Here is a 10,822-nt window from a genome sequence, read left to right on the forward strand (position 1 = left end):
TCTCCATTACGGGGCTACTTTCACAGATGCTCTGCGACATCTTTGTAAGTAATTTACATGCAATAATAGCAACGATGAGTATGTAAAAGGACAGTGAAGCAGCCTGCGTTCAAAGTTCATCCTTTTTTCAGTTGTTTGTTTTCAAACAACACACAGGGTAGCAGGTTCCTCTTAGCACTTTCACAATACTTGCTTTTGGTTAAAGCCTGTGGGTCTCTACCTTTCTGCTCCCTGTTCTTGTTGTACCCTTCCACTCTCACTGTTCCGTCTCCCACCCTCGCGTGACGGCTTCTAGTACCTTCCCTCATAGCTTCTTGATTATATTGCTGTGTAAATCTTTTGGTTTACTCACTCTTGCCTTTGTCAGGCTCTGAAACTGTTCATTTGGGTTGGGAGATCTGGTCATTAAAGTCACAGAAGCTTACTGGAAAAACATCAAAGCCCGGAGGTTTTTGAGTGAACTTTTGCCTCTTATAGCTCTACAGTGATTATTCTATGCCAGCTGTAATTTTGGTACCTTTATTTCTGCACAGAGTGGTCTTTTTGTTGTAACTTTCATTTTTAAAGTGCGAAATTATATATTATGCCTTATTATGATTTTAATCTCTTCTATACCTATGTTTGGCATTAACTTATTTTTAATTTTATATGCTTCCCCTTTTATAAGAGTGTGAAACCATTTAAACTTAAATATATGTAAGATGTAAAACATGAATCTGAGAAGTCAGAAACCCAAACATTAACAACAGGGCTTTCTGGGCTGTTAAATTATACATGATCCCATCATTGCTAGTATTTTCAATGTATTCTGAGTGCACTGATTTTTACTTGGGGAAACATGTTTTCTTTTTAAAACATAAACAACATATTGTAGCCATCAAAATCTGCGTCCCAATGGTACCTTAGCTGTATATTGTTTTTTCTCCAAGTTATAGGGTGCCGTCACAGAGAAGTGATGCTATCAACCATAAGCTGGTCTTAGGCAAATTCCTAGGTACTAAGTAGGCATTTGCATACTTCTTTTGTAGAAATTTGACTTCCAGGCATTTTTTCTGTTGAAACAATACAATGTGTATACAAAAATGTACTTATAATAAAGTACCTTTTATGTACTTTGTATATATTTCATTTTTATATATTTGCATGTATTGTATATTTTACTATATATATTTTATGTACATTACATAATACTTTATGTACTATATATAATGTTTAGAGCTACTGTTTTATTGTTACTTATGTTAGTTTTCTCATTCCTGTGTCAAAATATCTGTCCAAAGCAACCTAAGGAAGGAGGAGTTTTGTGGTGATGTATTGTTTATGATTTGTTAAAGCTTGCCTGAGGATTCAGGAAAACAAAGCCATTGGCTTCTTACCTCTCCCTCAGGCTTAATGGACCAGTCCTGTCTCCCCAAACTCTCACCAAGCCTCAGACTGTAACCTTTCATCAGTGTGGCTGGAGAACGAATGCCTCTCTGAGACATTGCTTCTGTCTTATATACTTCGCTAATGTTGGAATTAAAGGTATGAGCTACAATTCTTTTAGACTGAATCATTCTTGTGTAGATCTGGGTGTCCTTGGACTCACCAAGATCCATCTATCTCTTAATCCTGACTCCTAGGATTAAAGGTATGTACCTTTTAGCTTCTGGTTGCTGCAATTAAAGATATGTGCCTGGCTTCTATGGCCTGTGACTGATTTTGCTTTCTGAAACCTCAGACAAGCTTTAATAAATTATAAATAATATACCACTACAAGTTTTGGCTCACAGTTTGAAAGTATAGTCCCCCACATTCAGAGGGTCTAGTTTGGCCCCATGAAGGTTCCCCAGCTGTCAGCCCACAGTCTGTGAGCTCCCTCTAGTTTGGGGCAGCTGTCTCTTTGGTTTTCCTCACCATGGTCTTGACCTCTCCCCTCCCCTTGTTCATACGATCCCTCCTCCCTGTCTTGACAGTTATGTGACTTGATCTGTTGTGGGGGGGGGAGGTGACAGTGGCACCAGGACCTATCCCAGGGGCATGAACTGGCTTGTTGGAGCCCACTCCCTATGTTGGGATACCTTGCTCAGCCTTTATATAGTGGGGAGCAGTTTGGTCCTGCCTCAACTTGGTATGCCAGACTTTCTTGACTCCCCAAGGAAGGCCTTAACCCCTCTGAGGAGTGGATGGGGGTGGGGAGGGTGGGAGATAGAGCTGGAAAAGGAGAGAAAGGGGGAACTAGGGTTGATACATAAAATGAAAATTATTTTTTAATAAGGAAAAAGAAAAGAAATTATAGTCCATTACAGTGGGGGAGTCATGAATGTGAGTCAGCTGGTCACAAGATACCTACTGCTAGGTATGAGCAATGAGAGACAAATGCCAATATTTAGCTTGCATTCTCCTTTTTATTCAGTCCTGGATGCAGCCTATGATAAGATGCAACCCATATTAGGGCACATCTTCCACGTTCAGTCACACTTTTCTGGAAACATGGTTATAGACACACCCAGAACTAATAATCAGTGTTAATCATCACAAACCCTGAGATTTAAGTCAGGTTTGAAAGGCATGCAAGTAAGAGCACAAGTGCCACCAAGGATAACCATGTGCAGCCTGCATTGCTTAGTGGCAGGGCAGTGTCCTAAGAAATACAACATGGGGTGACTTTGTCAGTGAATGCCCATCATGGAGTGTACTTACAGAAACCTAGGTGGTCTGGGCCGATCAACATGGCCTCTCATGCAGTGAAGGGACATGATGGGGCAGGAGAAATGGTTCAGTGATTAAGAGCATACTATTGCAGAGGACCCCAGTTCGATTCCCAGTACCTGTGCTGGTGGCTTACAACTACCTGTCACTTCAGGGAGCTTGAGGGATTCTATAAATCTGATTCCATGAGCACCTATACTCATGTGCACACATCCACAATTAAAAATAAAATCTTTTTCTTGGTTGCATATTTTATTTTATTTTAAATACTTTTATTTAAAATTTTTATGTTTTTATTTAAATTAGAAGCATGCATGCTTCAAATGTCAATCCTAGCTCCCTCTCCCACCCCTCCTCCCTTGTCCCTCCACCACCCCCCCTTTTCCTCCCCCCTCCCGCCCACAGCCTGATCCCTACATCATTCCCCAGGGAGGGTGGGGCCCTCCTTGGGGGGATCTCCAGAGTCTGTCATTTCATCCAGGGCAAGACCTAGGCCCTTCCCCCTATGTCCAGGCTGAGAGAGCATCCCTTCATGTAGAATGGGCTCCTAAAATTCATTCCTATGCCATGGTAAACACTGATCTACTACCCAAGCCCCAGAGATTTCTGAGGCCTCCTCACTGATGCTACATTCATGGAGTCTGGATCAGTCCCTTGTTGGCCTCTCAGCCATCAGGCTGGGGTTCAAGAGCTCCCCCCTTGTCCAGTCAGCTGTCTTTGTGGGTTTCACCAGCATGGTCTTGATGCCTTTGCTCATCACTCCTCCACCTCTGTCACTGGGTTCCAGGAGTTCAGTTTAGTGTTTACCTGTGGGTATCTGTCTCTGCTTCCATCAGTCACTGGATGAAGGTTCTAGGATGGCATATAAGGTAGTCATCAACCTTATCATCAGATAGGGGCTATTAATGTAGTCTCTCTGTTATTGCTTAGTTTACCAGTTGGTGTTATCCTTGTAGATCTCTGGAAATCTCACTAGTGTCAGCTCTCTCCTCAAAGCTATAATGACTCCATCTATTATGGTATCTGTCATCCTGCTCTCTTCTATTCTTACCTTGACTCAACTTTCCTGCTTCCCCATGCCTTCTCCTCCCTTCCTCTTATCCCCCTCTCTTTTTCCTGGTTCCCTCTCCCCTCCCCTGATGTTCCCAATCTGCTCAGGAGATCTTGCCTCCTTACACATCTCTCTTGTGAGCTTCCCTGTTTCCCAGACTCACTGGCACTGGAGAGTTGGCTCAGTGATTATGAGCACCTGTTGCTCTTGAAAAGGACTTGTGCTTAGTTTGTAGACTCTAATGGCTCACAACCATCTGCAGCTCCAGTTCTAGGGGAACCATTGCCTTCTTATGCAATCACTAGCCACACATGTGGTAGACATACACACATGTGGGCAAACATTCATACATGATGACTATAAGGTAACACTATTTTAGACACAGCAGATCTGATGGACATAAGAACTCACACATAAGACCTGCATAAATTGAAGCCAGATAGGATCCCAGCACTGAGAGGAGGAAGCATATACAGGGTCCCACCTCTAACCAAGAAACTATTTGCAAGTGAGAGCTGTTGCAAGAGAAAAATCTTTTTCCCCCCAGTGGAGAGTCATTGGGTATAGCAACCACACTCTAAGCCTATCCATATGCCCAGGAGTAGTTAGCCAACATAAAACAAAGTCCATGGCTTTTGTTTGTTTATTTCTGTCTGTGTCGGTGTTGTTTTGTCATTTTTTTTTACTATTGCTTTCATTTTTTGTGGTTTTTTTTGAGAAAGAAAGCATAAAGCTTAAATTTGGCAAGTAAGGAGGTGGGGAGGATCAGGGAAGAACAGGGGAAAGAACAATAACCAGAATATATTGTAGGAAAAATTTATTTATAATAAAAATATTTCTTAGGATGTAACAAAAAGAGATGAGAAATTGGAATATATAAACTTAAAATCAATAGTAAGGAGAATAAAATAAGAAATTAACATGTGTCTGGGATAAAGTCTAGAAGAGAAGGATAAGAAAGAGGCCTCAGCATAATAATGGTGAAAGATGTTTTTATCAGAATTTAAGAAAATAAGCTTCATGATGAAGGTGAAATAAAAATAAACCCATCTATGGCATATCATGGTAAAATTGTTTACTTGTGCTAAAACCAAATAAAAACTCTAAATCATCAGAGAAAATTACCTACATAAGAACAACAGAAGAATTTCAAAATACATTTCATCATAACAACAGGAGCTGGAAACCAATGAATTGTATGCTGAATGGGCCAAAAGGAACTAAGGATCGGTGCTGAGGTCTACACATGGAGTAGTAAAACCTAAAATGTGTGGACAAAATGAAGTTGTTTTCAAACCAAAACAAAGAGAGTTCTAATTATGAGTCTTCACAAAATGAAATGATTTGGATAAAAGAAACTGAACAGAAATGTAAGGAGCTAAAAAGCAACAATGAATAGGAAATTGGATAATTCAAGGTTAGACACATTTCTATCACAACCCCTAAAGCAACACTGATAGCAGCTGACTGGGGGATACAAAGACAATGAAATGGAAAGTCTATTTAACAGAGACAGCAGGAAGGATGAGGAATCAGAACTGAAATGGTGTAGGTGATAGAGCACTTCATGGTTATGTTGTAAGTGTACATATGTAGATTTTCTGTAGGACAGAATCTTCATGCACATGATGTTAATGGCTTGTGTTGAGTCAACCTTCAATCTATATGTCATCCACAGGACTAGATCAGGAAGAATGTAAGACTCAGTGGTCTTGGCATTTGCAAACTTCCCTAGGCTACAGAGAGGAGAGGATTAGGGAAAAGAACCAGAATAATATATCTCAGAGACTAGACAGATCACCTGATCAGAGGGGTACCACTAGGTTTTGAAATGATCAGCTGTCTTTGTTTCCCATTCCTGTTTCAATATGCTGGGTAGACATGAGATGTTAGGAGGTTAATCCACATCAGGAAGATTTATGACTTCCTGAATGAAACACAGTTTAAGATTCAATTCCTGTTTGGATTGGTTATTCTGGCCTATGCATCAGATAGACAGACTAGGTTATATAAGGTCCTTGCTCTGTTCAAGAAGAAGGGAGACTCTGTCCTAACAATTAGATATTTAAAATTAAACTACTAAAATAAAAATATAGCACAACTGTCTTATTGGTAGAGGAAGAAAACAAGGAGTTGAAATGCAATATTAATAATCAAAAAGGAAGGTTAGAAGAGAAAAGAGGCAAAAATACCATGGTTAAGTAAGCAGGTAAGATGATAAGAATAAGTTTAAATTAGCAATAGTTAGAAATGTGGAACTTAAAAATTCATTTAAATCAGAGATTCTTAAATCAGATTAAGGAAACCCCATCAAATCCAGCTATGTGGTGTGTGCAAGATACATATACCAGGGATGGCAATGTAAGTCAGAGAATGCATTTGCTCAGCATGTTCAAGGCTCTGGCTTCAATACTCAGTATGCACACAAGCAGACGCACACACACACACACACACACACACGCACACGCACATGCACACATGTACGCGCACATGCATGCAAGCACACACTCAAATAAAAGTTAAAAACATTACCAAAAGAAAAACAAACATACCTAAAAATGAGAAAAAGATAAATCAAAGATAGAAACTATCTCAGGTAAATGCTAACTAAAAGGAAAGAAATTAGTACTATTATTAGATAAAATATATTTTAAAGACCCCCATTATCCAGTGACACAGATGGGCTTTACCAGAAGGTAAAGTAATCCTGAACTTGTATGCAATTAACAAATATAGAAGGCAAACATTGTGTGGTGGTTTGAATGAGAATGCCCTCAATAGTTTCATATACTTGAATACGTGGTTTTCCACTTGGTGGAACTATTTGGGAGAGATCAAGAGGTTTAGCCTAGTTGGAGGAAGTTTGTCATTGGAAGTGGGATTTGAGATTCCAAATGACTAATGAGAGTCCTGCTGCTCTCTCTTTCTGCCTTGTGGTTGTGGATCAAGATGTGAGTTCCCAGCTTTCCTTCACTCTACTTACATGAACTCTAACCCTCAGAAACAAACTAAATTAAAGGATTTTTTATAAGTTAACTTAGTCATGGTGTTTTATCACAGCAATAGAAAAGCAAAACACACATCATTACAGGAAGTACACAAATCCACACATTACGGGAGAGTTTATTACTCTTTCTCAGAAAGTGGTATATCAAGTTCATAAATAGTGAATAAGTATAAGAGAGAATTGAATTCCGTGTGCAGAAAATATAGCTAATATTTAGATAATTGGCATTTTCTTAAACACACACACACATATAAATTGCACATTTAGCAAGTTAGAAAACAAGTCTCAAAAACTCTAGAAAGGACATGTAGATTATCCACTGATATCAATATTCTGTCATAAAAAACTACAAATCAGGTAAAGAATGACACTAACCATCCTTTACACAAAGACAACGAATTTAAATGACTTGTGTCAGTAGAAGTCTCTAGAAAGGAATGAAAACACAATGTTGATCAACTAAAACCTTACTGTTATGGAGGAGTTATCCTGGTTACTTTTTATCACTGTACTAAAATACCATGACCAAAGCAATTTATAGAAGAGTCTATTGGGGCTTTCAGTTGCAGAAGGCTAGAGACCCTCATGGTAGGAAGCATGGCAGCAGGGAGCAGTCATGGTACTGGAGTAGTAATTGAAAACTTGCATTTCCAAGACACAACCATGAGGCAGAGGGAGAGAGAGAGAAAGATCTATCTATCTATCTATCTATCTATCTATCTATCTATCTATATATATATATATATATATATAGAGAGAGCACTAGCTGGGAATGTGGTGAGATTTTGAAATATCAAATCCTGCCTCCAGTGACATATTTTCTCCAATAGGCCATATCTCCGAATCCTTTCTAAATAGTTCCCCCAGCAGAGGATCAAGTATCCAATCACATGAGCCTATGGGAGGGGGGCTTCTCATTTAAACCACCATCACAGTGTTCTGAGAAATACTATATCCCTAAATTAAGTTAAAAAGAAAAAAATTAAAAATTCATAAAATTAGCATACAACTCAAGAAGTTAAGAAAACAAGTACAGAGTAAACTCAAAAGAGTGGAATAATAAAAAGTGGAAAATAAAATAGAAAATAAATCATAAAGGAAACAAATTATCTGCAAAACATTTTTGAAGAAAAAAATCCAACTTTTAATAATGTAAAGCCTTATGATTAACAATGTCATCAAAAGTGACATTAGAAATAAAAAAGAAGCCAGGTGGTGGCGGTGCACTCCTTTAATTCCATTACTCAGAAGGCAGAGGCAGGTGGATCTCTGTGAGTTTGAAGTCAGCCTAGCCTACAAAGTTACACAGAGAAACCATGTCTAGAAAAACGAAACAAAGCAAAACCAAAACACAAAAAGAGAAAAGCATGTTAAGTCTAGCAATTGTGCCTTTTGAGATTGTCAATAAGTTTGAAAGTTTAGTAGAAGTAGATAGATTCTTGGAAAATTATAACTCCTGCTAAGCCACTCAAAGAAACAGAAAAAACTAGTCCTGACTTTAACATTTTGAAGAAAGAATAAGCTATTTCCCCTTAAAATACTGGCCATAACTATTTCATTAAGTAGTCTCATAAAATACTAAGGACCAATAATTCTTGTCTTATATAATGTGTTCCAGCAACTAAAATAGAAGGCAACTTCTCCAGTTCCTTTTATTAGGCCAGTATAATCTTGTTATAAAGATTGGTCAAGGGCACTGTGAGGGGAAGTATGCACAGCTCTCACTCACCAACACTGATTATAAAGAAATGATGTGACTATCCCTAGGTAGGACAGACATTTATCAAGACTCCACTGTCTGAGGCTGGGGGTGTAGCTTAGCACTGCGGGACTTGCTTAGCATGGGCTGTGCCCTGGCTTCAGTGCCAGGAACCACAATAAAGCAAGGAATAAATAAGCAGAGTGAAGTAACCAAACGTGAAAACAAACCAGCAGTCATCCAAGATAAAAACACGGAAGAAAGTAGAAATCGACGGGCTCCCCTGTGATGACAGACACATTTGACTCATTTCGCGGGAAGGTAAGGCTGTCCTCCGAGCCTGTGTCAATTACTGTACTGCGTGCCAGCCAGAGTAACTCGACACACCCTGCAATTCTGCCAAGAAGGACTGGGCGGGAAGAAGCGAGCTGTATACCCGCTTGGTGTGTGGTAGGTTCTGCTTTATCTAAGCACATGGTTTGATGTTCACACAATGACAAAGCCACCTAAGGGAGAGTTTTCTAGAAACTGTGCCCATGTCATTAACGATGCTGAACAGTCCAAACTTCCCCCACCTCACCCCACAGGGCTCCAGTGTGCAGTTCATGAAAAATGACAGTCACAGACAAATCTGTCAAGGAATAAACAATCTGGAAACCAACTGCAAATAATTGGAATTCAAATGACAAGTAAGTATTACAAAGTATCAGAGGAAATATTGATTATTTGATTAAGGAAGTAGCTGTGGTTGGTTATTTAGATGGGAAAAGAAAGATTTAACCAGATGTCTCTCTGTTACTATTCACACAAAAAATTCCTGATAGGTTAAAGGTCTGTTATAGAAAATAAACTGCAAGCATTCCAGAAAGAATGGCAGCATGTTATTTGCAGTAGCCCCTCCCCCAGGTTTTTTTGTGATAAAGTCTCACTGTGTAGCCCTTGCTGGTTTGTAACTCACTATATACATCAGATGGGCCTTCAACCTCGGCCTCTGTCTCATCTCTTTTGGGTTTGCAGGTATACACTACCATGTCCATCCTTATTTTAGCACCTTTTTTTTTTTTTTTGCTTTTTTGAGACAGTATTTCTGTGTAGCTTTGTAGACCAGGTGGGCTACGAACTCAGAGATCTGCCTGCCTCTGCCTCCTGAGTGTTGGGATTAAAGGTGTGCACCACCACTACCCATCTTTATTTTAGCACTTTTATATTACTAAAATATTTTAAAGTTCAAAAAAGTCGTATTTAAGAAAGAAGTACTTAAATCAGATGTTGGGAGGAATTACAATTATTTTTGTGTGTGTGGGTGTAGTTTCTGAAACTATAAGGGGAAAATACTCATTAGTAATCATAAGTAGGCCTTGTTTTTACTTACCCATAGCTAAAATTGCAAGGAGAGACAGAAAACCATATTACTTCTAGCTGAGGAATTCACTAGTACAGTATAAAAATGAGAAAAATGTAGCCTGCCCCTTATGGTCTTCTTGTTTTGTGTTCTTTATGATTATGTCTTCTAGGACAAGGAGGTAGGAACCCAACTCCAATTTGCTTAAGCAAGGGGTGCACGTTTGTTTGGATTCTGTGAATGGAAATTCCAGTGGCAACATTAATAAACAGGCAATTCCAAGGCATTAGTGTGAGCTCTGTATGTCATGAATTCATGCTCCTTATCTCTATCAGTTACTGCTTTCTGCAGAACCCTATTGCTTTCCATAATGCATCAAAGAGATGAAAAGGCTTAGCAGATTGAGTTTTGGGTGGGGAAAGGGTCAGGTGGCATAGAAAAAGCTGACATTACTGGCTCCATGATCAGAAAAGCACTCTCAGGAAACAGAGACATACATCTGTGACATATGTGGGGTGGACCCTTCATCCATGTCTCCTGTGATGTCACTGAAGTCTGATTTGCTCACCTACTTTGCAGTACTTTATTTATTCAGAGAAACCCACAAAGGGTGAACATTGTCTCATGTGAGGTCAGAGCAGAGATGGCACACAAATGGAAAATTGAAGGGTAAAGCCATTGGTTTCTGGGGTTTGCTATGGTGCTTATGCTACGTTTGCTATGGAACTTTGCCTATGGGATTAGAGAGCCACTATAAGATGTTAAACAGTGTAACAATAAAAATAGTGCTATTGGCATTAAATGAATGCATAAAGGAAGGGCTACTTATGAAACACCATATGGAGCTCCCACAAGAAACCAAACATAGGCCTACCATGTGGTCCAAAGGGAATTACACCTGAAAGTAGCATATAAAATCCAACCTAAGTGCCCACATTCATTGCGGTATTACTAATAATGGCTAAGACATAAAATTAACACAGATAACTGAAGAAAATACAACACACACACACACATACACACAAGCATTAT

At 39.2% G+C, this 10,822-nt stretch overlaps 1 long non-coding RNA gene across 1 annotated transcript; it reads left to right on the forward strand.

Annotated features, from left to right (window-relative positions):
• Positions 1-1,403: 1,403 nt before the first annotated feature.
• Positions 1,404-10,076, forward strand: LOC110340209. Its single transcript, XR_002381976.2, has 3 exons — positions 1,404-1,524; positions 9,036-9,137; positions 9,963-10,076. It is a non-coding gene; the product is annotated as an uncharacterized LOC110340209 (long non-coding RNA).
• Positions 10,077-10,822: the final 746 nt, after the last annotated feature.

Source organism: Mesocricetus auratus, unplaced genomic scaffold (assembly GCF_017639785.1).
Source record: "Mesocricetus auratus isolate SY011 unplaced genomic scaffold, BCM_Maur_2.0 Super-Scaffold_100013, whole genome shotgun sequence".
NCBI classification, from domain to species: domain Eukaryota; kingdom Metazoa; phylum Chordata; class Mammalia; order Rodentia; family Cricetidae; genus Mesocricetus; species Mesocricetus auratus.